Consider the following 26,901-nt stretch of genomic DNA (forward strand, 5'->3'; position numbering starts at 1 on the left):
TGTGGGGTTTTCAGCAACTTCTAAGAGCATAAATATTCCTGAAGCAGCTAATCTTCCTCCCAACAAGTGAGGAGCAAGCCGGCAAGTCCTGGGTGCCTGTCGCGGCCAAGCTGTGCAGCCCAGGCTGCTCACCGAGGAACAAGGAGAAAATCTTAAAAACCTACTTCCATGCTGTCTTTCACAGAATCTCAGAAATGAACGTTTTAATATCTAAAGAGGGGTGTTTTTTTAAAAAAAAATTTTATTTTTTTCCTTTTTAAGTTTTATCAGGTAGAATTTTTACAGTTCAACTTCACATACACATATTGCATGTAAATACATGTATAGAGCATACTGCAGTTTTTAGTTTACATATATGTACTAATTATTGTTTCATAAGAACAGATTAGAGCTTTAGATTTTTAAAATTAGTTACCAGAGGAATAAGGACATCTACAAAAGAATAAACAGAATATGGTAATCCAATCACAAAGGACAGTCAGATGTGCTTGCATATATTCAAAAAATCAAAACAATATTTAGTTCATTTGTGGTCTTATTATTATTGCTATTAATTTTAGATTCCCCATAAATGAAGTCATATGGCATTTTTCTTTCTCTTTCCACCCCACTTCACTTAGAATGACAGTCTTCAGGTCCATCCATATTGCTGCAAATGGCATCTTTTATGGCTGAGTAGTATTCCATTGTATATATGTATCACCTCGTCTTTATCCAGTCATGTGCTGATGGACATTTGTGTTGTTTACATGTTCCTTGTTCTATGTCCCTTCTGGCAACAATTACAGATTTTAAATATTTTCCACCTTAAAATCCTTCCTGAAGGAGATGTGGTAACTGGAATCAAAAACAGTTACAGCACAGGGTTGTTTGTGATGGCCTTGGGGGCTTGGTAGAAAGGTTGGCAGAAAGGATTTCAGATTCTGATCAAATGAGTCCTCCTCTTGTAGCCCTGCTGACCGCCTCTCTCACGGCCTGCCCTACAAGTCTGACCAGTCCCTTCTGTGAATCCTACTGTATTGTGCACAAATTTTGTCCAATTGGTGTCATCCAGTAGGGACCTTAAATGAGGCACCCAAGCTCCTGTGTTGGTTTCTTCCATCAGCCCTTACTTCCTTGGGAGCCAGGACTGTCTCATTGCCCCAAGGATCCCTAATGCCTAGTGAGATGCATGATAAAGCTGGTACTTAATGAGCACATGGGTCAAATGGAAAAACCTGATCAAAAAAAGGCCCTCATTTTTCAGACATGCCTACTTGAGCACATAGCGTAAAATGACATGTCTTCTTGGATTTGCTGTCAAATACTTCAACAAAGGACAAATAAAAGAACAAAGGTCTGAATAAAGGAAATATGGAAAAGTTTGTGAATTCCTTAATCTGGGTGATTGGCTTATTGTACTATACTTACTCATGTATACTTAAGTTAGTTTATAATTTTACTGTCATTAGCTGAATAGCAAGTATTAATACCTATTAATTGAAATCCTTAGAACTGAACAAACTTACCCCACACAAAATCCTTAATATCCTAGTAGTTTGTCTTTCAGAAATCTTTTCCCACAAAGACAGGAAAAAAGGGAAAGGCAGATCCGTGCAGTATTTCCACGTTGTCAAAAGACCAAAGGCCGATACAAAAGAAGAGATTGTAAAAAATATAAAGAGGCTGAAATCAATGTCCGGAAAACCTAGCTAACAATCCTAAATGGCCCAACTTAACTAACCTCAGCACTGCTGCATCAAGAATGGGGCAAATAGCACCTAGTGGATTTTTTTTAATAAATAAATAATAATCCAGTTCCTACCACAGGCAATTATGATAAGACTGAGTATAATTTCTAACACCAACTAGTGTACAAATCATAATTTCTACTTGATTCAAACTGCTTCTTCTATAAAATTTGAATCTTTTTATTCTTAAGACAGATTTGTGGCCTATGACCAAGTGATAAAATTTTCAACTGGCTTGTATTAAAAAAGTTCACCATAGTGAGAGTTTATTACATCAAGTATTCCTTTTTGGGAAACCCATGTGCCTTGTCACTCTCTTTCATAAGATTTCCTGTGGAAAATTCAATCCTTCATTCAGGAAAAGGCTGAGCAATATACCTCATGGAAAACCTTCATAAACTGCAACACAAGAAAATGAAAATGACAGTGAGCAGCCCGTGAAGCCGGCAGACACGCAGCGCACGGCTGTGTTCCCGCCTCGAATTTCTGTAACCAGCAGGGAAAATGTGCATTTCAAGAAATAGACATAAACAATTTTCAGGACCTGAGCACACAATTTCCCTTTCAGGGTTTAGTGGGCTTCCATTTAATTCTATGAGAAATGTTTAAAACAACAGAACAACAGCTGAGATAGGGTTTAAAGTAACTTTTATGTCTTAGTGAAAATAAAGCCAACTGATAGTTATCATTTTTACTTTATTTGATCTCACTCTCTTACTTTACCTCCCCAACCTCCTCCAGAAAATGATTGTGAACATCCCCTCCTGTGTCAGAAGGCTAAGTAGAAAGTACCAATCAAATGGAGGTGTGCTTTGTTGTTTTATTTTTCAAAACAAACAAGTTTTATTCATGTGATTTAATAATTTACATCAGAAACAAAGTCTACTCAATAAATGGTAGCCAACACATGTCATCATAGCTGCTCATCAGGTTTGGCCCCACGTTACACACTTTTACATGGACATGTGCCATGTGCTGTCATGGGAAATGGTGAGTGGGGACAGGGCCTCTGCTCTCACAGGGCAGACAGCCTTGTGGGGGAGGTGGTGTTCAATCATTGCCCTTTTTTTTTTAATGTACTTACAAATTATGGGAAATGCTATTTAAAAAGAACAAAATGAGTCAATGAAAGTGAAAAATACAAGGACAGTATTTAGGCTGAGGGAAGACAGGGAACCTCTTTGAAGAGCTGACACTCCACTGAGACCCAAAGGACAACTCCGGTGCTGCAGGTGAAGGGCAGGGACACATTGATAAGGGGCTGATATCCAGAATATACCAAAATCTCTTTAAACTCAACAAGAAGGATGAACAACCTGATTAAAAATGAGCAAAATTCCTGACACAGACCTCATCAAAGAAAAAATCTAGATGCCAAAGAAATCTATGGAAAGGTGCTCCCCAGCATCTGTCATCAAGGGGATGCAGACTGAAACAGCGAGGTACCACTGCACACCTGTCAGAACTGCCAAAATGCAGAACACTGACAGCACCGAATGCTGGTGAGGATGTGGAGCATCAGGAATTCTCATGCATTGTTGTTGGGAATGTAAAATGGCCCAGATACTTTGGAAGACGGTCTGGCAATTTTTTACAAGACTAAACGTACTCCTAACATATGATCCGGCAACTGTGCTCCTTGGTGTTTACTCGACGAAATGGAAACTTATGTCCACACACAAAACTGCATACAGATGTTAATAGCAGCTTTATTCATAATCACCAGAACTCAGAAGCAACTAAGCTGTTCTTCAGTAGGTGAATGGATTAACTGTGGTCCAGCCAGAAAATGGACTATTATTTGGTGCTAAAATGTAATGAGTTATCAAGGCATGGAAAGACATGGAGGAACCTTAAATGCATATTACTAAGTGAAAGAAGCCAATCTGGGAAGGTTCCGCAACTGTCTGATTCCAACTGTATGGTGTTCTGGGAAAGGGAAAACCACAGAGACTAAAAGATCAGTGGCTGTCAGAGGCTAGAGGGGAAGGAGCAATGAATGAGGTGCAGCACGGACCATTTTAAGGTCACTAAGACAGACTACTCTGTATGATGCTGTGACGGTGGATACATGTCATTGCACATCTGTCCAAACCCACAGAGTGCACACCACCAAGTGTAAATCCTAGTGTCAAGTCTGGGCTCTGGGTGATGATGACGTGTCAGTGCAGGTTCACCCAGTGTCGCAAATGCATGCTCTGTTGCAGGCGTCAATAATGAGGAGGCTGTGGGGACAAACTGCAGTTCATACACTGAATCCAGCCCCAGACACAGCTGTTAATAAAGCTCTGTGGGTGTGTGGAATGTCCGGATGATCTGGCGTCTGAACAGCAGAGCTGAGCAGCTGCACCAGAGATCAGGAGGTTTGCAGACACTGAAATACTTACTCCCAAGCCCTTGACAGAAAAAGTCTGCTGAGCCCTATTCTAAACGAATCAGAATTCACCCTGATGAGACAGGACAGCAGGGCCCAAACCAGGCATGGTTAATGGGACTGAAGCAATGTTTTAGTTCGAACACCTTTGCTGAAGTCCTGCAGATCCAGCGACAGACTGTAGCCAGGAAGCGTCTGCAGAAGGAGTCGGTAGCAGGCCTTCCCGCCAGGCTCCGTAATGCCGGGGGCCACGCGCTGCACGGGGGCCACCCTCTTGAAGAAGGCGGACTTGCGGTGGAAGCCGATCAACTCATAGAGCTCGGAGAGGATGCTGCACTGTTGAATTCTCTCCTAGGAATGCTGAAGCACAGGGAGAAAAGCAACAAGCATTTGAACGAAACATGTAATGGAAAAAATACCCGTAAAAAATTTTCCCTTAAAACAGAGACCCAACGATACAGGAAGGAAGAGGAAGGCTGACTTCATGCACTGATGGGACCGGATGCAGAAATGCAGGGAAGCAGCGCTGTGCAGATGCTCCAGACCCACTCTGGGCCCCACCTTTCCGCGTTCCGCCTCTCCTTTTACTAGAAAGGTCCGTATTCCCTGAAACAGAGGAATCTGCTACCTAAACATGGGACACAGAGAAGGGAAATAGGAAAAGGACGGGAAAGTAAAGGAACAAAAGTTCATCTACACCCTAGGGTTTGGGCGGGACTTTCACCAAACACACAGCCTCTCATAGCACATAGCACACAGTGAGAGGCTGACAGAGTGACTGCGACTTCTGCTCCTTAAACACCAGCTACCTGCCAGCACACGCTGTGACCGTTACTGAATCATTACAATCATTTCAGAAACTATTACTACCCCGGCTCACAGGCAAGGAAATCTGAATCTCGGGGAGGATTTATTATCATCCTGGACAAATTCCCATGGCCCAGTAGTGTCAGAGCCTCCGGCAGACCCTGGACTAAAATGCTCCTCATCACCACGGGCCCTGAGCCCAGGCTGAGGCCACGTTAGTTCTGCACGGGCCCAGAGCATGAGTCTGTGGGACAGGGAGTGGTCCCATTTGAAGTGCCAGGCCAAGGCCCTCAGGAACATATGTAATGAAACCAAATACCCAAACTCATTTTCAACGCACTTCGCTGTCCGGTAGGACTGCTCGGCACATCTGGCTTATCACCTGTGCACAGGCTGTGCAAGGGGCCCAGACAGTGACGTGACGTCCCCATGGAAGTGGCTCAGAGACCGCTTCATCACAGGACAGACTCTCCCGGCTTCCAACGTTAACTCTCCATTCCATTTCCAACTGGAAAGTAAGTTTAGACTTGTTTTCCTCTCCAGAAACAAAGACAGTGGTAACATCAGCGGGAAACTCAAGACTGAGGAAGAGTCTCCTGGACATTTGGAAGGATAGGCTGGGGAGGGAACAGAGATAGGGATCAGAAAGACCCGTGTTCCAGTCCAAAGTCTGCACATCACTCGCTTTGACAGTTTCCTTATTAATACAGGTGATAAAATCTAATTATGATTGTTTTGAAAACTAAAAGAAATAACGTATGCCACTAGCATAAGTGTAAAATCCTCCATGAGTGTTCCAGAAATGGACGTGACCATGGTTAGATACTGTCTGCCAAGTCTTGTTTGCTAAGCTCACATCAGCCAGCCAGAGATGTGCCAGAGAATGCCTCAACAGCCAGCAGCCTTCTCCAACTTGGAAACTCACAGTGTCCGAAGAACAGGCAGTGGTGGATGCTTTGGGACACTGTGGAGGTAGCACTCCAGTGATGACTTTAAAAAGCTGGGGAGAATTTAGGGGACCATACAGTTCAAATACAGTAAACTCATTCCATGTCTACAAATATTCATCTGTAGCCATGATGATTCAGAGAGGAAATATATATTCAAACGTACATCATTTTCCCACATAAGTGCATCAAAACAATTTGGAAAGAATGTAACTTTCTTCTCTAGATCACACAGTGGGGATTACAAGGTTTGTACTGACAGCACTACGTGTAAATCATATGCAAACGTAACTGGGTCCATTATCAGTCATCATCATTTGAAGGGAAGTATGGAAAAGAACAAAGCCAAGCTAATACGCTCCGGTATTTTGTTGGGTTACTATGTCACAGAGGAGACGGACAAGTCATCAAGGAACCACTCTGCCGTGATCACGGAGCCAGGGAACGGGATGGGCGGCAAGATGTATGGCGCAGCCGTAGCTGTGCCCGCCCTTCTAGGCAGGTACCCAGTCACTTCGACAAGATGTCAAAAGTGTATGCCCACGTCCTCATCACCTGTCATGCATTAAAGAGAAATGGAAACCTATAAACGGCCAATAACCTCGGTGGGTACACCGTCCAAAGAGCAACGTCACAGTTTGACAACTGGCCATCCCGGTTCCCTGGGCTTCATTCTTGGAGAACCTTAAAAACCACTCCTCTGTCCTCAAGAAGTGCTGCCTACTTGTCCTATCTTTGGCTCAGGGATACAGCACGTTCACGTGGACTTTAATGTCTGCACAGATTTGACTGTCTTTCTCCAGGTTCACTTGTCCATTCTGAAGAGGCCTGAGTTAAGTCCAAACTCCATAAGATCAATTCCCTCCAGTGACAACTCAACGAGCCTGCAATTACAAACCAACTGAACAGGACTGTCCTCAGCTAAAAATGTCACCCGCCCTTCACTGCTTTCTTAATCTCCTCTCCTGGCTAATTGCAACAGACTAAAACCACCCTCCACCAAGTTCCCCAACTATGTCAAATAGAAAGTAAGGTCCATAAAAGAAGTGACAACTCCATAGTCACCTCTGAATTCCTAGCATATGTTAATGTTAATAAGTAGAACTATGATTATGGCTTCTTTCCTTTAAAACCTTTCTGGTTATTTAAATGAGACCATGGAAGGGAGGAGTTTGGGTTCAGTATCTTGATCCAGTAGACTCTGGAGACATTTTTCGGAATGGCTGTCCATTGATTCATTCAAAACACAACTTCTCTTTCCGGGAGGAGCTGTGATTTTCTGCCAGGAGCTTGTTGTCACTCTCATGCCAGAACAGATTTAAACTAAATACATACATTGGATATGTTATTTTTCCCCGCTTCCAAAAAATTTAACTTTCCTTACTTCCTTGCCTTGAGGAATGCTTTTTTACTTTTCATTCTAATTCACCCTTTTATAAAGCAGGATTCTCAGGATGTGCTTGGCCTTACATAAGAACAGCCATCCAACTCCCAGTGTGAGAGGCCTTGGGCTCATCTCCTGACCTCCTGTCAAGGCAACTGAAACTCAGTTCAGGAGCCAACTGGCCCCCCAGGGCTTCTAAGGCTCGCGTATCTCCCAGAATCCCTGCTTTCTTGTTTGACATGTCTTCTGAGGATTTCCCCTCACTTACTTCACAATTAGCTGTGCAGCTTGAAAGATGAGGAAGGAAGGTCTTATTTCTTAATCAGCATTTTAAGGAACTTATGTAATGAAGGTTTTCAAGACTTTCTAGAACCCTCCATTGCCAAGGCAGAAAACACAATAGATATTTTCTAAATTTAGCTATCATGTGCATTTTTTCTTTGCTTTTGTTTTCTTAACTGCTAACAGACATTTTTTAATTAAAAAATAAAATAAGGCCCCAAATAGGATAGAACATTGAAGAGGAAACAAAATTAAAGGGCAAAGACAGAAAAATGATAAGTAGTCTACAAAGTTAATAGAAAACATACACTATGGATCAGATCAGCAATTCTCAGTAACAACTAATTGAAACCTGACTATGAGGTAAAATGTCTCTCCTGTCAGGAGACGGCCAACAGAAAGCAGAATTAAATCAACAAACTAAAATTCTAAGTCTGGCGAAGTAGAGAAGTCTACCAGCTAAATGTGTTTTCTTCTGGAAGAGAGGGAGACTCATAAGATCTTTTCTGTGGAGCCTGAGCCCAGGTGAGGACGGTGAAGTGAGCTCTGTAAGTACCCAATTAGCAAAGTGAGTGATGAATAAAGAGACGTGAGCTTTGATGACAGAGATGATACTACTATTCACTTGTCTTTTAAGTATGTCTTCACGTTCAATGATCAATACCTCGGCGTCCTCAGGGATTGAGATTATAGGAAAATGCACAGCCCGGGCCTAGACCTCCTCTGTGATTGTGGCACTGCACTTAGATGTTTCAAGGGCACCTCCAACTCCACCTGCAAAGAGCTGAATTCATGGTGCTCCTCCCATGGCCGTCCTGCCCAGGGCCCCTTGTCGGGGTCAAGGTCTGTCTGCCTCTCCCAGCTCAGTCCCATCACTCACAGATGTGACTGGACCCCTCCTTCAGGGCCCAATTTCCTCAGTCAACGAGTCCCACCACCCACACCTCACCTACCAGGTTCTAACTGGCACTCCCTCAGCACTGACTCTGTGCTGGGGACCACACTGCACACTATGAACACGTTATCTCACTGGATCTCCACAGCAGTCCTGGGAAGTCGGTATATCACTGTTTCAATTAATAAGATAAATTGTTTCACTTCCTTGAGTGTGTCATCCAAAGTGACACGGCTACTGAGACACAAACATGGTACTGAAAATCACTTGAAAATTGAACACTGCTACACCTCAAAAACACCCTACTCTGACTTATCAGATCACCTCCTGCCGAGCCTTCTAAATGTTTCTAAGCATTCTACAAGACAAAAGTGATCTACGAGAGCACCCTTCTCCCCTACTTAAAATCTGACAATGACGTTCCACTTCCCTTAGGAGAAAGCCCCACCGGGCCTGAGCAAAGCCCAACAGCCCGGCATCTGCGTTCCCTGCGCGGCCGCGCTGCCTCACCCACCACGCAGCGCTACACGTGCCGTGTCCAGGACAGGGATGCTGACTCCCTACAACCCGGGGATCGTCTCAATCGAACAATGATCACCCTCTTCAGTGGTCACCCTATTCATTGCTGACTCTCAGAAAAATATTTTCTCAGGGTGAATCAATATCTTTTTCCTTACAACTTCCCATCATTGATAATGAGCTCCCCCCAAAAGAGAGAAGACCTAATCCTCAGTCTCCTTATCTGCAATGTATGAATAACAAGGAAATATGAGAGGTTTTAAGCGAAATAATATTGATATGAAGCTGAGGGACAATTCCCAACATACAGTAAGCACTCAATATGTGCTTACTTAATATTAATAAAATAGATTCCATTCCAGCAACCTTAAGTCAATGTTTTATGGCTTTGTCCAAAAGACTACTGACAAACTATTGGACGAACCCCTTTGAGCAGATCCGCCCAAGCGTACTGGGATAGGTAAGCCTTGACTCCAGTTACAGCTGCAGCCAACCAGCACTACGGGGCAGGGGCAGTTTGCTCAAACTCTTACATGTTGTTTGAGCATTTAGTTGTAGTTATTGAATAAAGACAGGTATTATATAGTCAAAGCTCCTGAAACATAAATCTTCAAAGATTGATTCAAATTAGGTTTCAAGTACAACACTCTCACTAGAAATTATTTGAAAATTATTGTCTTAGCTCCTCTGCACATCAAAAGGTCATGTTCTTAATGTATCTGACTATATACACTGAGAGGATTGTTTAAAAGAAATTAAGATGAAGCCATAATGAATAAGCTTTCATTATAATCTGCACAAAGCCCCACCCAAGGGTCTCACTTCTCACTTCCACATAGGAGTTCAGGTAGCTTAACCTGGGTCTTGGTTTCTTATGACACGGGGGTGGGAAGAATTGTGGATAGATTTATGTAGCAAATATAAATCTAGGGTATTTGCTGTGTAGGAATCCTAGAAATAAATAAATTGATATATAGTCCCACCCTTAGGAAGCTCAGCCTTTCAAATTACAACAGCATTAAAAATGAAATGAGAGATACATTTAAGAAAATTTTACAAGATTTTCACATTGAACATTTTGAAGTATCACCAAAAAAATAATTAAAAGATCTACATATATGGAAGGCATCCCATGTTCATGGAATGGTAGACAATATTGTTAAAAATGTTAAGACTCCCGAAAGTGATCTACAAATTAAATGGAGTCCCTATCAAAATTCCAGCTGACTTCTTTGCAAAAATTGAAAAACTGATGCCAAAATTCATATGGAAGTGCAAGGGGCCCAGGACAGCCAAAACAATCTTGAAAAAGAAGAGCAAATTTGGAGGACTCACTCAAAGGTTACTACAAATCTATAGTACTAAAGTCATTATGGTACTGGCATAAGTTTGAATGCAAAAATCTATGAGACACAATAAAAAATCCAGGGGGGAAACTTACATTTACAGTCATTTTTCCAGAAATGTGCCAACAACACTCCATTGAAAGAATAGTCTATTCAACAAATGGTGCAGAGACACCTGGGTATCTGAAGGCAAAAGAATGATTCTGGAATCTGGACCCCCGTATTTTATATAACAAATAAAATATTAATTCAAAATGGATCACAGACAGAAACGTAAAAACTAAATGTATAAATTTTCTAAAAGAAGACATAGTTTAAATCTTTGTGGTCCTAGGATAGGCTATGGCTTCCTAGATACAATACCAAGAGCACAAGTGAAAAACAAGAAAGATAAGATGGACTTCATCAAAATTAAAACCATTTGTTACAAAGGACATCATCAAGAAAGTGAAATGAAAGGGGAAGGGGGTAGCTCAAGTGATAGAGTGCATGCTTAGCAAGAAAAATAAAATGAATAAATCTAATTACCTCCCCTAGAAAGAAATTGTTTTAATGTTTACAAAAAGTAAAGTGAAACGACAATCTGCTGAATAGGAGAAAAATTTTGCAGAGCATATATCTAATAAGAGACTAGTATCCAGGATATAAAACAAATGCTTACAACTGACCAATACAAAGAAAATCGACCCAATTTTTAAATATGCCAAGTATTTAAATAGATACACAATTGGCCAATAAGCATATGAAAAGATGCTCAGCATCACTTGCGAAATCAAAATCAAAATGATATCTGATTTTACACTCACTAGGATGGTTATAATCAAAACATGGACAATAACAAGTGTCGGTCAGGAGGCAGAGAAATGGGAACCCTCAATATGCAGCCGTTGGAAAGGAGCAATGGTGCAGCTTCTTTGGAAAAGCCTGGTGTTTCCTCAAAAGGTTAGAAATATATGGCTCAGCTATTCCACTCCTACATATAGAGTCATCCCTCAGTATCCTCGGGGGGTTCATTTCAGGAACCCCCCACCCTGGATACCATAATCCAAGGATGTTCGAGTCCCTTTACAACCAGCCATCTGGATCCATGAAGTGGAAACTACAGATATGGCGGGCCAACTGTACAGCCAACAGAATGAAAATATATTCTCACAAAAACTTACACATCAATATTCATGGCAGTATCATTCAGAGTAGCCAAAGGTTACAAACAATATCCATCCATCAATGAATGGGTAAACAAAATTACCAAGAATAGGCCCACAAATTTTTGGTCATTGAATCTTTGACAAAGGAGGTGAGAACATATAATGGAGTAAAGACAGCCTCTTCAGCAAATGATGTAGGGAAAACTGGACAGCTGCATGTAAATGAATGAAGTTAGACTACTCCCTCACAGCATACACAAAAATGAATTCAAAATGGCTTAAAGACTTAAACATGTAGTCAAGACACTATGAACCTCTTAGAAGAAAACATAGGCAAAACATCTGACATACATCTCAACAATGTTTTCCTAGAGCAGTCTACTCAAGCAATAGAAATACAAGCAAAAATATACAAGTGGGATTTAATTAAACTTGCAAGCTTTAGCACAGAAAAGGAAACAATAAGCAAAACAAAAAGACAATCTATGGAATGGGAGAAAATAGTTGCAATAAATGAGACTGACAAGGGCTTAATTCCCAGAATATGTAAACAGCTTTTACACTTCATAAGAAAGAAAAACAAACAATTCAATCCAAAAATGGTCAGAAGTCCTAAAGAAACATTTCTCCAATGAAGACATACAATTGACCAATAGGCACATGAAAAAATGCTCAATATCATTATCAGAGAAATGCAAATCAAAACTGCAATCAAGTATCAACTCTCACTAGTCAGAATAGCCATCATTCAGAAGTTCACAGACAGTAAATGCTGGAGAGGCTGCGGGGAATTGGGAACCCTCCTACACTGTGGTGGGAATGAAGTTTGGTGGAGCCATTGTGGAAAACAGTATAGAGGTTCCTCAAAAGACTAAAAATTGACCTCTCATATGACCCAGCAATCCCACTCCTGGACATATATCCAGAAGGATCCGTAATTCAAAAAGACACCTACACCCCAACTTTCAGAGCAGCACTATTTACAATAGCAAGACATGGAAACAACCTAAATGTCCACTGACAGATGACTGGATAAAGAGTTTGTAGTGTATTTGTACAATAGATTACTATTCACCCATAAAAAAATAATAAAATAATGCCATTTGCAGCAACATGAATGGACCTGGAGAATGTCATTCTAAGTGAAGTAAGCCCGAAAGAGAAAGAAAAATACCATATGAGATCCCTCACATGTGGAATCTAAAACAAACAAACAAACAAAAAAACAAAAAACAAAAAATAAAGCAAAGAAACAAAAAGATAAACTTATCTACAGAACAGAAACAGACACAGAGACATAGAAACCAAACTATGGTTACCAGAGAGGAGAGGGTGTGGGAAGGAATATATTGGGAGTTCAAGATTTGCAGATACAGAGTATGTATAGAATAAACAGCAAGTTTATACTGTATAGCACAGGAGAATATATTTATTATCTTATAGTAACTTATGTTTAAAAAGATTATGAAAATGAATACAGGTATGTTCTTCTTTAACTGAAGTGTTGTGCTGTACAAAAGAAACTGACACATTATAAAGTGACTAGACTTCAATGAAAATGTTTTTAAATAGACCAAAAACGAAAAAAAAGAAAAAGGATATTATCAAACTAAAAGAATAAAGTACTGATTCAGGCTACAACATGGATGAACCTTCAAACTTTATGCTAAAATAAGCCAGACACAAAGGCCAAATAGTGCCCTTTAAGGTGAACTGTATCTGAGTGTTTATTGTACTATTCCTGTAAATTTTCCGGAGGTTTGAAGTCTATCAATATCAAAAAAAAGTTTTATTCATTAAAATCATAAAACGCTTCCTCACAGGAGGGCTTTTATTATTAAATGCAAAAATGCATGTAAAGCTCTTGAAACAACACTTTGCACGTCCACACACAGTCACTGCTTTCACTGCCACTCAGAGGTTGTTACCAGCGCTGATGAGAGCTACCTCCACTCGCTCTCCTGCATACAGGAGTGAGGACCTGAGCTCTAACAGGCAGTGTGAGCGTGAACCTGTGTCAGACACAGCCACATCCCAGACTCTGCGTTACCCAACTTTCTTATACAAACTGCAACATATAATGTAAACACGCTACAGGGATGTATCTTACAACGCAGGGAATACAGCCAATGTTTTACAGTAACTATAAATGGAGCATCTATTGTACACCTGAAATATATCATATTTTAAATCAGCTATATCTTTGTAAAAAATTAAAAAATAATTTAAAAATGTTATCACTTTAAAATTCAATTCAGTTTTTAAGTAACTACTAAACAGCTTAGAATGTATAAAAGCATTTAAGTGTGCTGTTTGTTTACATATTTATTTACTTTTAGCCTCCTGCTAAAAGAGAAATTAAACAATTTTTTCAAACACAGCTTAACAACCATAACAACAAAAAGGCAAAACTGAGAGTGAAGAGAAAATGGAGATTCAATACTTAAATGAAACCAGGGGGAGGTAAAGTCATAAAAATGGATTCCATGAAGTCAGGGCAAGTGTTAAAGGCCGACTAGAAATTCAGGTGTAAGATTCTTGACAGATAAAGCAAAAAGAAAAAGATGATGGGGAGGGCGGTACAGCGTGTGCTTAGCGTGCACAGGGTCCTGGGTTCGAACACCAGGGCCTCCACTAACAGATAAATACACCTAATTACCTACCCCCCCAAAGAGCCCCAAAGAAAAGAAAAAGAGAAATTTCTTTCCCAAATAATCCTGATATTAAATTTGGATTAAATACTTAAAAAAAAAAAAAAAACAGAAAAGATGAGTGACACTGTGAAGGAAAAGCCCAGCTGGGCTAACAAGCTAAGTCACAAATCTAAGTGTGATAAGTGTCCGTTTACTGATGTAAGTTTTGCTGGGCTAACTCGTAAATCCGATGTCAACAATTGTCAGTAATGTGATCTGTTCCAAATTGATAAGCTTCAGTGTACTGATTCCTTGCTTTTTGTTGTTGGAGCCTTATTGGCTAATAGCCCCATACTTGTAATTAAACCTATAAAACCTCACGTGCAGGTCTTGGAGGTGCTCAGAGCTTCGGAACAGAAGCCCCTCTGAGCCCGCCGGGGTAATAAATCTCAGTACTCCAACCCTCTGTGTGGTGCTTATTTCTTGGCTGGCCTGTTGTTTCCAAAACAACACAAGCGACGATGCCCGTGAGATAGTTCTGCAGTGGGTGCTGGCAGGTCCCCATGTCTCACGTGGGAAAATCTGAAACATCCTTCTCACCACTCAGAGTCATCATAAGCCCACACCTCACTTCCCGCTGTTAAATGCAGGAGCACAGGCAGGGCCCGGCCTTTGTTCTCTCTGTGTCATCACAGTGAGATAGGATGGAAGGGGGCAGAGCACATCCATTCAAGGAAGGCCACAACAATTAACATCATAATGGTGAAGGATTCAACCCCCAATAGGCCTTGAGGCACAGGATGAAGAGATTTAACTTCTAGCAGATCTTGAGCTTCATTATGCACCCACTGTAATAGTAACATGGTGAATAACATGCCCCAGGCACCATGGCAGTCCCAAGGCTAGCCACAAAAGGTCAAAGGGTGGGAAATGGTCAACTCTCTGGGAATACAAGCCCCTTGCCCTAAGGCTGATCCTTCTACTTATTAGCATATGAAACCACCAAGCCCAAGAAAAAAGAGCAACAAAACACCACCTCGGGGTCACCACTCTCTCTCCCTCTTCAGAGAAGGCCCACACTATGTGGAGTGTGTACCTACTTTTAATCTGAGCATCAAACCCCCACAACTCGTGAAGTTTCTCTTGCCTTTCAATGTATCTCTCTGAATAAATATACCTTTACTCAACACTGGCTTGCTCTTGAATTCTTTACTGCATGAAGCCAAGGAACAAAATCTGGTGGGGCACATCCCAGGGGCTCATCCAAAGCCTGAGACACAGCCCTTCTCATGCGTCACGTTTTTTTTTTCTTGTATCAACAGGACTGGGTTGTGAAGGGAGCTCTGAGGCCCCAGCTAAGGGACAGAAGCAGCCCCCAGGGCTCGAATTGGCGGGCAGCCTCTTCCCCAGCAGGGGCCCTGGGGTCTGCCCAGTTCTGTGTGTTTCCCTGTTGTGCTGACTCCCCAGCCTGACAGCGTTCTCACTAGGCCTGTCCCCACAAAACCCTTCTCTCCAAAATACAAGCACATGATGTCACAGTCCTCTTGTTCAACCAGGAAATGTTCAACCCACTGTTTCCCTCCCCAGTAAAGTACCTAACTGTCCTCCCTCCCATCCCACCACTTCTTTCTTTGTGACAACTCTGCACTCCACACCCACCATCATGAACGCAGGTGCCTTGCTGGCTGGGACCGAGATGTTTCAGTCTCACACATCCTGCGTCCATTCACTTTCCCCTTGTTACCTTATAAAAGCCTTTCCTGAGTCACCCACGAATCTGATACTGAACATCACAAAGTGCTGAGTTTGCAGTCACTGTGTGCATACCTCCCAGGTTTTGAGTAGGTTTCCTTCACAAGATCTTCATTAAGGAGCTGCATCAAGAAGTTTAAAGAGTCTTTTCTTACATCTGAGCTGAGGAGCCTGCAAAAAATTTAAATGGCTTTGAAGAGAGGGTTAACCAGGGACAGAGGGTTCGCAGGTCCTATTCAACATTTTCATGAGGCAAAATGTTCTTCAAAGGCTCAGAGTGGCTTCTGAACGTGGAGTCAGCAAGGAGGAGGTGACAGGCAGTGAGTAGGGTGGGTGACACTGGGTGCGCTTCCCCAGCTGGGGAAGAATTGGATTTTGTTCTAGTTTTCCAAACAATTTCTTACTACCTTTTTCACCTATTGTCACATACCATTTCCTACGAATTAAGAATATCAATGTCAGTCATTTGGGCCACTTGGGAGAAGCAACACGATGCCATTCACAGGGCTGGGACATGACAGCCACACCAGTCTAGGTTGATAGACCAGTGGGGGTATTTCCAAGGTGATCACGGGCATGCAGCAAACTCCCCAGCTTCAATGACCTCATCTCAAAGGTGGGGCCAATAAAACTACCAAGAAAAGTGCGTGATGATTATTGCCGACAACTGTTTACTAGGTAATTGCCCGTGACAGCTGCAGCTTAATGGGTAATGAGTATGATAACAAGGCCCTGTCTACCTGGCCACACGCTCCCTGCCTTCCTGCCTTGGTGCAGCAGCAGAGTTTGTTTAGCCGATATGAACGCCCCCAGAGCAGCAATGATGGGAAAGCTCGCAGCTCTGCACTGCGAGGTGTGTTCCTTTCCTTCTCAGAGCTGATCACAGTTTGCTGTCATTTGTTTTTACGTTTATCCCTTTTATAACTGCCTCCCCCCGGAGTTTTTGCTCAAGCAGCGCAGGGCCAGTGTGTCTTGCGGCCTGCCAGATATTCTGGGCTGGGAAACAGCTGACCCCACATCTGGCTCTATTGCTGAACGGAGAGGGCAGAAGGCCCTGGGGCACATGCTGAACCGAGGCCACTGCACCCAAAATTATGATCTGACTTTGGGCAAATTACAGTCTTCTTTACCCTGAGATTCCTCATCTGTCCATGAAAATAAATGCCCATGGCACACAGAGTTACAAGGATTAAAGGAAATCACCAAATTCATAACCTAGCCAAGGGGCTACCAGTGCGTCCTCAACAGACAAATGCTGCCTTTACGGCTCTGACACACGCGAAGTGGGGCGGCCGCACACAGTGAACACTGATAAATGCCAGTGTGTTAAGTGCTTCATGTGTGCTACAATACTCTTCAGAACTTACAACAATCCCAGGAAGAAACAAATAATATCATGCCCATTTCACAGATTCACCAACAGGTTAAGAGAGGTTACATTCTAGTCCAAGGCCCTATGGTGAGGAAATGGCGATTTAAACCGGATTCTGGGCCCAGGCCTTGTCTCCAACTCTCTCCCAGCCACCTGATCACTTGCCTATGAATTCCACCTGTCCAATACCTAAGTGTGCAGTCGGCCAGCTCTTAAATGCAATGTGTGCTACCGTTTGTCAATGTTGGTTAATTACCATAAACTGTTCTCAGAAACCACTACAGAAAAGAAAGGTGGACTTAAGGAATTCTGCATTGCGTTCTCCTGTAATGTGCAGAAACCCTTCCCTACACCACCAAATCCAAACGTATGCTTCCTCCATGTTTATGTTTGCACACGGCTTATTAAAGTAGAAGGTACCTGCAGTAATTCCATCTCGGCTGCTTTCCAAGGTTGCAGATTATCCATAATCATTCCGTGAATGAAAATACTACAATGTGAATGAAAATACTGCAACCATGTCAGTAAGCAAAGAATGCTGAAACCAAGTCATTAGCGGCTGCTGCCACCCCCCAGCGAGGAAAGGCCTGCAGCCCAGCCGCTGCAGCAACTCACAATGGTGCCCTCTGAGCAGACTCAGAATAAGAAAGGACAGGATACTGGCCCTAGATAGCTAGGTGCTTGTCTAAAGAATGAATTCAGTGAGTCCAAAATATTTTCTTCCTCCCATATGTAGAAAAGCACTAAATTATTGAACTTGAGATACCTGGCTTTCTTTAGATAACAAGCAATCTTTTATTGTTCCAACAACCTTGTCTTTGTTGTAAAGCTCCTATATATCCTAGCTCATCCCAAACCTCTTGGGAGCAGTCCCTCAGAGAGATCTGAGAGGCTGTCATCCCGGCTCGAGTCCTCCCGCAAATAAAACATAACTCTTAAATTTTAGGTGGCACATGTATTTCAGTCAACTGTTTTGGACACCATGAAGGGACCCAGAGCAGACTTTCTCCACCTGAACTCTCCGAGTAACTGGGGCCTTTGTACCAGCAGTGGCCCTTTGTGACCATCTGCCTCCTCGGGGAGTCCAGATGAATTTGGGTGAGTCTCTCCTGGTTCTTGGATCTCATATATTGGTTGATAATCCTGAGTTTTATTTGGCGGTGTTTCCAGGTACCTGGCCCTCCAGTTGAAGGAGACTGGGGGGAATTACCCACCCAGTGGAGACATACTGGGTGGGACCTCGTTGAAAGGTAACGGGAAATACCCACATTGAAGAGACGTCAGAAGTGGGCTGGTGGAAACCTATTAGGAAAATACTCACCCAGTGGAGACGTCCTGAGTGGGTCCAAGTTGAAAACACTGGGTTCAGGACTGAGTGGTTAGGTAAGAGGCTGGTCTAATGTTTTCCTCAATTTGGTTACATCCATTGAATTTTTCAGGATAAAAGTAAAACTCTTACGAGGAACCTTTCAACTCCAAAAATGGGACCATCCTCCTGGCTGGTAACAGCTTTCTCGGGTGACAGAGAATCTTGCAGGAGTGGTAGAGACAAAGACTTCATGCCATAGAGTTGTCCCTGCGGGAAATCTTACTAGCAAATTTATTCTGAGTACCCGACCTTACAATGGGGAATAGAACTTTCAAAAAAAATAAAAAAAAGAAAAGAAAAGAAAAAGAAATGACAGATTGCCAGCCTCCAATTAATACCCCAGCCAGGTTTATGTACATACAAAACTTACAACATTAATTGGGAATTAGAAAAGAAAATCTCAATCTGAAAGTAAATAAACAGGCCTGATAGAAACATTTTTTGGAATTCTGAACTTATAAAAACAAAATCCACTTTAGGGGGAACTTGAATTTCTCTTCCTGTGTCCTTGAAATGTAAACGTTTTATCTTTCTCTGGGTCTTTTAAGTGTGTTTATGTATGTATATGTATGTTTACTTTCTTTTTAAAGGAAACCTTGGACTCTGCCATACAAAAGGTACAAGTATTGCGTACATATGGTGGCCACGTAAATAAATTGGATTCTAAGCAATTCTTTGTTTGTACCAATTTTCAGATATTTTGCCATCTTAAACTTTGTTGCATCAGCCTGGACCACAAAGGCCTTTAGCTTTTGGAGAGTAAAGCTTTGAATTTTATTTAGGCAACACCCCCACTCTCATGTGGAAAAGCCTCTTCATCTTATTCATTTAAAATCACTATATATATATATATATAAATTGATGGCCATATGATGGATCCTTTAATTTGGAAAAGCTTTTAAATTTGTGAAAGTTGAAAGAGATCTCATGATAAACAGCTGTTTAATTGGTACCTATTAAAATCAAGTTTAAAGATAGAAAAATATATCTAATTGTTAACCTAAGAACTTAGTTTAAAAAAAAAACTGTTTTGAAAAGCTACATTTGTGTTTTTCCTTTCCAATAAATGGTTCTAGAGATGTTAATAAAAACTTAGAATAATTATTGGTAATTAAGTTGAATAACTGGAAAAACGATTGTAAAAATGTCAGAAAAAAAAAGATAAGGGCTTATCCCAAATGGATAAATATTTTTATATGGTTATTTTGAATGAGATAAATAAAATGGACATTTTTGGAATAGATACAAGGTTTTGATACTACACTAGTAAAGTTAAAAAAAAGGGCCAAAGAGATCACCTACTGTCCCCCAACATTAAAGTTCAAACAAGTCCATTTTATTTGCCACAGTTTAAAATATATGTATATATAGACTGATATACTTGATTAATGATTGGGACAACAGACCAATTAATCAAATTAAAAATTGAGTAGGACCTAAGCACTTCGGCTGAAACTTGGGCATCCTAGAGACTTTTCTGTAAAATTAGATACAATGAACAACAACAACAAAAAAGTTTCTGGCAATCCTTCTAGAAATAAAAATTATTGATTAAACCTAATAAATATAAAAATTAAAGGTATAAGATTTAAAAAATTTGAGATAAATGTTTATAAAATTGGTATATTTAAATGGTCTTTATATAAACCTTTTGCTTAATTATGTTGTGGGATAGATCTGTTTCAATGGAAAAACGCTTCCCCTTCTTGGTATTATAAGGCTGGGCACATATCTGTCCCTCAGAAAATATTAATTGAACAAAGTAAAGGAAACCAATAGAGTTACATGAGCCATCCAATATAACGTAGAACTAAAAACTAATATACAGTGGCTAATAAAAAAAATATAATAAGAGGTTTACCCTGGGTTTAACTTATAACTCAAGGAAAAGAGACATCACTAAATACCTTATGCAAGCTTTGGAAGACATGATAAAGTAAACCTTAAAGTTTTAAAACATTGAATTCTTTGTTTACAGCTCTCCTGATTGATAAAAAAAATGCCAATTAAGGAGATACAATTGGTTCTGGGTGACAGAGCAGTTCTCTGGGGAACTGGAAGCGTGTGTCTTTGTCTTGCAGACCAGAAATGTAAATACAGAAACAGTGACCTAGTACTGAGCCTAGTTAGCTCAATGAGATAAAACTTAGGGCCAAGAAATTTTTGGCATTTTAGAACTCAGAACTCTGACGGGTCCTTCAGACTTTGTCAAGAAATCTTAAATATCTGTTTCATAAATAGTAAGCCTTAGTGATTTGAGCAAGCAAATTCAGCCTACTAGAACTATTATTATACCTATATTATAATTAACTTTTAAAGTGAAGCTATGAGATCTCTAGCTTTTGTCTGTTTATAAACCTGCGTACACATTACAGATGTGAGATATTTATACAGCTAAAAAAAAAAAATCAAAGTCAAAGATCTCTGCTTAATTGACGTAAAAAATAAGAGCTTACAAATTAAGTATTTTTAAAATAAAAACTGAACAAATTGACTTTCAGCATCACGTGAACTGGAAAAATTCAATATTAAGATAATATTTGATATTGTTTAGTTTAAGTTTGTTCTAATTAATATAGACATCTTTAAAGTCATCAATATTAAGTATAATACCTTTACTGTACCTAGGTTTAATGAAAGTCAAATAAGATTCTGTTATATCTGGTGAAGATTTGTCAAGAAAAAAATAACAGTAATGTGGTGTGGTAAAATTTTAAGTAAATTAAATGCAAATGAGATGAGAGCTTTGGGTAAATTTTTAAAATATATTTTTAAAATGTATGCTTAACATAATCTCTAAATGTTTGGTATCTTTAAATTCTAGAGTTGTGCTAAATTAAGTTAAATGATAGGATTTTATTTAATAGCTATGCCATTTTCAGATAAAATAAGATTGAAATATGAATTACTTAACATTTAACTTACTCTTACAGAGAAACTAAAGGTGTTTAGATATATTAATAAATGGTTGGTGCCACCCTGAAATAGACTCTATTTTTAAGGGAATGATTTCAGTATCCTAGGAAAGTAAGATAAATGTGTAAAGGAAGATATAAGAATGGAATTATATTTTGTTAATGAAAAATAGTGACTTTGTCCTGAAGCTGGTTATTTCTAAATGGAAGAGAAAATAAGGGACACACTAATATGAGAATAGAAAGCTGTGGAAGGCTTGTGGAAGAGGTACCCTAAGGAAAGAGTTTCGTACGTTGTCGGAATTGGCTAAATTTAGAATCAACTTGGGCAAAGTAAATGAATCTTAGAAGTAAGTTGGTACAAGACTAGATTTGGTTTTCTCGCTGTTAAGAGGAAACATGTTTTTTGAAATGTTAATCCACCTTCAGCAACAGATTGTAAACCTTCTTATACCACTTAACTGATCTGTTCTGCCTTTACCTTTGACGTATTTTCTTGTTAATGAATAAGTACTGCTTTACAGTGACTTATGTTTATCTGACCAAGTGTTCTGAAATCTTTTAAAAAGATCCCCAGATATCAATTTCTAATTAAAGTTCTTTTAATCTCCAGTTAAGTTTGGGAAGTTACAGATGGCCCCTGAAACATCCCAAAGAGAGATTTTAAAAGAGTAAGTTTCAATTGGCGTGTTAAATAACATGATATTGTCAAATGAATAATAAATCTTCTAAGGTTATATTGTATGAGAAAATATTATTAATATAGATATTGTAGAAATTATATGGACTCCCTAAAATTCTGGTATATCTGAAATGTTACCAGTGATAATTCTGGGTATAGTGACCAGGTTTCTTTATCGATTATAGTGTAACGGTGTTTAACCATGATTTTAAATCTTTTGTCATTTATAGACAGTTAATGGTTGTCTTCTGATGGTTTTGCAAAATGCTTGCTCTTCAAGGAGATTTACTGATTTCTAATAAATTTCAAACTATAGCAGTGAACTAAACTGGGTAAGAAATTTTAAATTTCCAATGAAAACTGTGATTAAAAGAATTAGTTACATGGGACTGAGTAAACTGGTGAATATGTTTATAAATTTTGATTTTGTTTAAAATACTACTGGCTTTTAACCTGTTTCCCAGACATAAAGAATCTCTTCTCTTTAAGCTAGCTATGATTCACAGCAATTTGATAAATTATACCTATGTAATCAGACTTGGAACAGTTATCTTTTCTCTCTATCTGATCCCTCAATAGACTAAAAACTCTTAGGTCCCCAGTGGCTCTATCAGACAAATGAGGAAGATCATCTCCTAACAGATATAGGAATCTCAAGGTATTTTAAGGATTTTAAAGAGAAAAGAATTTACCTAAATCTGTAAGGCAGAAATCCATGACAAGCCGTTGACGGGGCTTTCCAGGCCTTAGCAAATCTTATTAACATTCTACCCTGAGACTCCTTATTAAAAGTTCCAACACAGCCAATTTAAAAAAGCCTATATGATCAAATAATCAGACTTGACTTGTAAAGAAATTAATCTTGATTTGGCTTTGAGAAAAATGAGGGTAATTTTAGAGAGAAAAAATCTATATTTTACTGGATATTAAGTTCTAGTTTTGTTAATTGAGGTCTATATTTACTAAGACACTTCCCAGATCATTCCTTGCTTTTATGTCATATTGCTGTACAGTTTAATTTAATTATGAAAAGGATACCCTAGGTTTGTTTCCGAAGCTCAGTAATCTATCCTTGTGTAAATTTCCAATGCTCCATGACCTAAGCCAGGGGATTATACATACTGGAACATGCATGACTTAAAGAACTGTCTCCAACCTGAATGGAAAGACCTTTTATCAAGTACTCTTAACTAGACCATACACACAAAAGCTGAAGGAAACGGAATTTCGAATTCATTTCCTGTCAGAAACAGCCCCTTCAGTGCACTGGCCTATAGACCACTTGCTCACCTGAAAACAATGCCAAAATGGTGAAAAAGCTACCAGGCCAGGATGAGAAGAAGACGACATCTGAGCTCGACAGCTGACCCAAGACAACGGACCAGGCTTGTATACCAATTACTTTGACAATTTCTCCTACCTTTGATTATGAACTACTCCAATTGTTAAGTTTATGGTAAATTACCTATGTCTAGTACTTCTGTGTTACCTTGGTGGGTTTCCCTACTCCAAGGCTCTAACTAGATAGCCCTCAGAAACGTTATTCTAAAAATAATTTATAGTTCTCTTTAGGCCACTGTTGATCTTACAACGTGGGAGAACTCACCTGGCCAATTAATACCTGCTCGGATCCTGACCATAAATATGAACTTTCTCATAAGATCACTCAAACTCAATCAGAAATACAAGCAAAATTTTAACCCAAATATACAACTTCTCTACTATTAAATTCTTACTCGTTACTTAAAAACGTTACTAGCTATATTAGTTATATGATCTCTATTTTATTAAATTGTTGTCTGTTACATTTGCCAACGTGTAACTAGGCCTACAAGATTGATGATGGCTAAACATCCTGAAGAAATAGATAAAATTTTTAACCCTGCATAAAATAAATGTAATAGTGTGATTCTAGGTATGGGAATGAGCAACGAAGGGCAAACATTTCCTGGATCATAATAGACTAGTAAGACAGGCGATCCAGAAAACTTTTAGTATCAACAGGCCCTGATAAAAAAAACCTAACACCTTGAATGGCAGCTCAGAAAATTCTTCACCTGAAATAGGAATGAGCCATCCTAGCACCGTGGGACAAAATTGGTCATGAAATGTCTCTCAAAATATAGGTCGAATTTAGGACCAAGGGGGAGCACTGTGAATGAAAATACTACAATGTGAGTGAAAATACTACAACCATGTCAGTAAACAAAGAATGCTGAGACCAAGCCCTCAGCAGCTGCTGCCACACCCCAGCGAGGATATGCCTGAAACCCAGCCTTTCAGCCACTCACAGTGGTGCCCTCTGAGCAGACTCAGAATAAGAAAGGACAGGATACTGTCCCTAGATAGCTAGGTGCTTGCCAAAGGAATGAATACAATAACCCATATGTTTGCTTCATCCCATACATAGAAAAGCACTAAATACTTGAACTTGAGATATCTGGCTTTCTTTAGATAACAAGCAATCTTTTATTGTTCCAAGTACCTGGTCTTTGTTGTAAAGCTCCTATTTATCCAAGCTCCTCCCCTACCTCTTGGGAGCAGTCCCTCAGAGATCTGAGAGGCTGTCATCCAGGCTCGAGGCCTCCCGCCAAATAAAACATAACTCTTAAATTTTAGGCTGAACGATTATTTCAATGAAGTCCCAGAATAGACACAACTCATCAATTCTGTAATGGAACACACTGAGTCAGGAACCAAAAGCATGTTCTAGTCCCGAAAAACTACGGTTTCCTCTTTCTTCCTGCCATTATACAATCCCACCAGAACTCATTAATTTGCTGTCTGCACTCTTGGCAACCAAACTCAGAGAAGATTCAACGTAACAGAGCTCCATGCTGGGGAGAACCCCCCGCAGAAGCACAGCGGTTGGCCTGCCCTCCCGCACGCTCTGCTGACCCCTAGTGTCCTCCGTGGAGACCAGGCCAACAGAACTGCTCCAAACAGCTACAAAGTCCCACAGATTAAATAAAAGCATTTTATTTTATACTATATGTTATGTATATACTCATCTCTGAAAACAGCTTTGCCAGAAGCCCAAATCTTCAACATTAATCTGCAAAGGCAAATCCGGTCCCCAAGGGAAAACAAGTTTTAAGATGATGCTATGGCCTCCAAAGTCCTCTCCAGGACCATCAACCAAACTGCCTGCAGGCCTGCAGCTGCAGGCGGCTACATGTCTGCTTTTAAAGCAACCCCTTCCTGCCCTCGGGCACTACAATGTCCCTCTACGCCCTCCCTTCTCAGGGTAAGAGCAGCTGCTGCAGAACCTTGCAGGGCAGCACTGACAGGACTGGACTAAAGGATCAGAGCTAAACTAAGCCTTCTGATGACACGAGCTGTGTCACTTTACAGATGAAGATATATATAGAGAGGGTTTTGGTGATATTGCTCAAAGTCACACAGCTAATAAGTGGCAAAGTCCATACCTCTGCTCCTCCCTCTGGCGTGATGCCCCAGCTGGGACGCCCACAGGGTTCTCTCGTGCCTGCCTGACCAGTCCTTTACTGTCACTCATAACCCACAACACGGTCTGACCCTAGCCTGCTTTTTCAGCATCTTTTCCTTCCAATCTAGCAGGAACAAGGCTGCTTGGGCCACTTTATGACTTCCGGCTTCCCAAAACCTCCATGCTCAGGCTGGTCTTGCCTGTGCATCCTTCCCCCTGCTCAGAGGCACTTCTTCCCCTGCAGGAGGACTTTTCCACTCTCCACAGGGACACCCCCTCAGGGGAGCCCTCTTCTTGCCCTCAGAAAGGCAGGTGTCCCAGGCCACATCCCGAGCTGCCCCATTAGGTCTGCGGGTGCTCAGGTCTGCTAGTCAGACCAGCAGCCTCAGAGCCAGGAATTATGCCCGGGTCACCCTGCAAACCTACTGCCCGCCTCACAGCCCCCAGCCAGCAGGCCACCTGGAAGTCACAGCAAGTGCCCCACCCAATCCAGAAGTCTCTTCATTTGCCAGCACCGCTGATGACTTGTCTCCAACCTTTGGTCAGTTTTGCAAAAAAGAGCACCTTCCACAGTGAACAGGGGGTTTTCGCTTCTGCTCCCATCCTTACTGCAAATGTCAAGGGAAACCAAAAGGCCTTTTCTCAACACTTTTCTGATGACACCCTTCCACCCACTATACTCATATGCTCAAGAAAATTGGGTCCACGTGATTTTGTTTCCCTTACGCTAAGTGGCTCAAAACACTTTGTGATTTTTTTTTTTCCTTTTTTGAGGGTATTTGTACTCAGTTTCTCGGCTTTAATCTGTTTTCGTCTCTCTCTTCAGTATCCCAAGCAGTTACCACTTCTTAGTCCCTTCAGCAGCCTCCCTCCCAACATCTAGTCTAGGAAATCAGCTGTGATGAGGGGCCTGGAGGCAGTCACAGAAGAAGTAACTAAGGGACAGAGAGGCGACATAGTTTGCCCAAGGTGATCAGCCTCAACCCCCAACAGTGTGTTTCACGTCCCTCTGTTTAACTCTTATGCTAAACAAGCTAACTTTTTGTAGATTATGGTTATAAACAGATGAGGTATCAAAATACATACAAGGACACACATCAACTCTAAGATGTTCATTAACTTCACTATTTTGTTTCTATTTTTTTATTTCTATTAAAAAATAATTAAGAACCTCTGCAGTCAATATAGAAAAATGTTACTGGGTTTTAATCCAGAATATAGAGGTGTTGTGTGTCATTACTCATACTTATTTGTATGTTCACAAGACAAAATGATTTGAAGGTCTCTCTCCCCTCCTC

At 40.6% G+C, this 26,901-nt stretch overlaps 1 long non-coding RNA gene across 3 annotated transcripts in view; it reads right to left on the reverse strand.

The window, feature by feature from the left end:
* Nucleotides 1–259: 259 nt before the first annotated feature.
* LOC141575088 (uncharacterized) overlaps nt 260–26,901 on the reverse strand; it is a 66,219-nt gene continuing 39,577 nt past the window's right edge. For all 3 annotated transcript variants that reach the window (XR_012502406.1, XR_012502404.1, XR_012502405.1), the window contains 2 exons: nt 15,893–15,988; nt 260–4,464 (listed from right to left, as the gene is read on the reverse strand). This is a non-coding gene — a long non-coding RNA (uncharacterized LOC141575088). The remainder of the gene's footprint in view (nt 4,465–15,892; nt 15,989–26,901) is intronic.

The sequence above is a fragment of the Camelus bactrianus genome, chromosome 26 (assembly GCF_048773025.1).
Source record: "Camelus bactrianus isolate YW-2024 breed Bactrian camel chromosome 26, ASM4877302v1, whole genome shotgun sequence".
In the NCBI taxonomy this organism is placed as follows: domain Eukaryota; kingdom Metazoa; phylum Chordata; class Mammalia; order Artiodactyla; family Camelidae; genus Camelus; species Camelus bactrianus.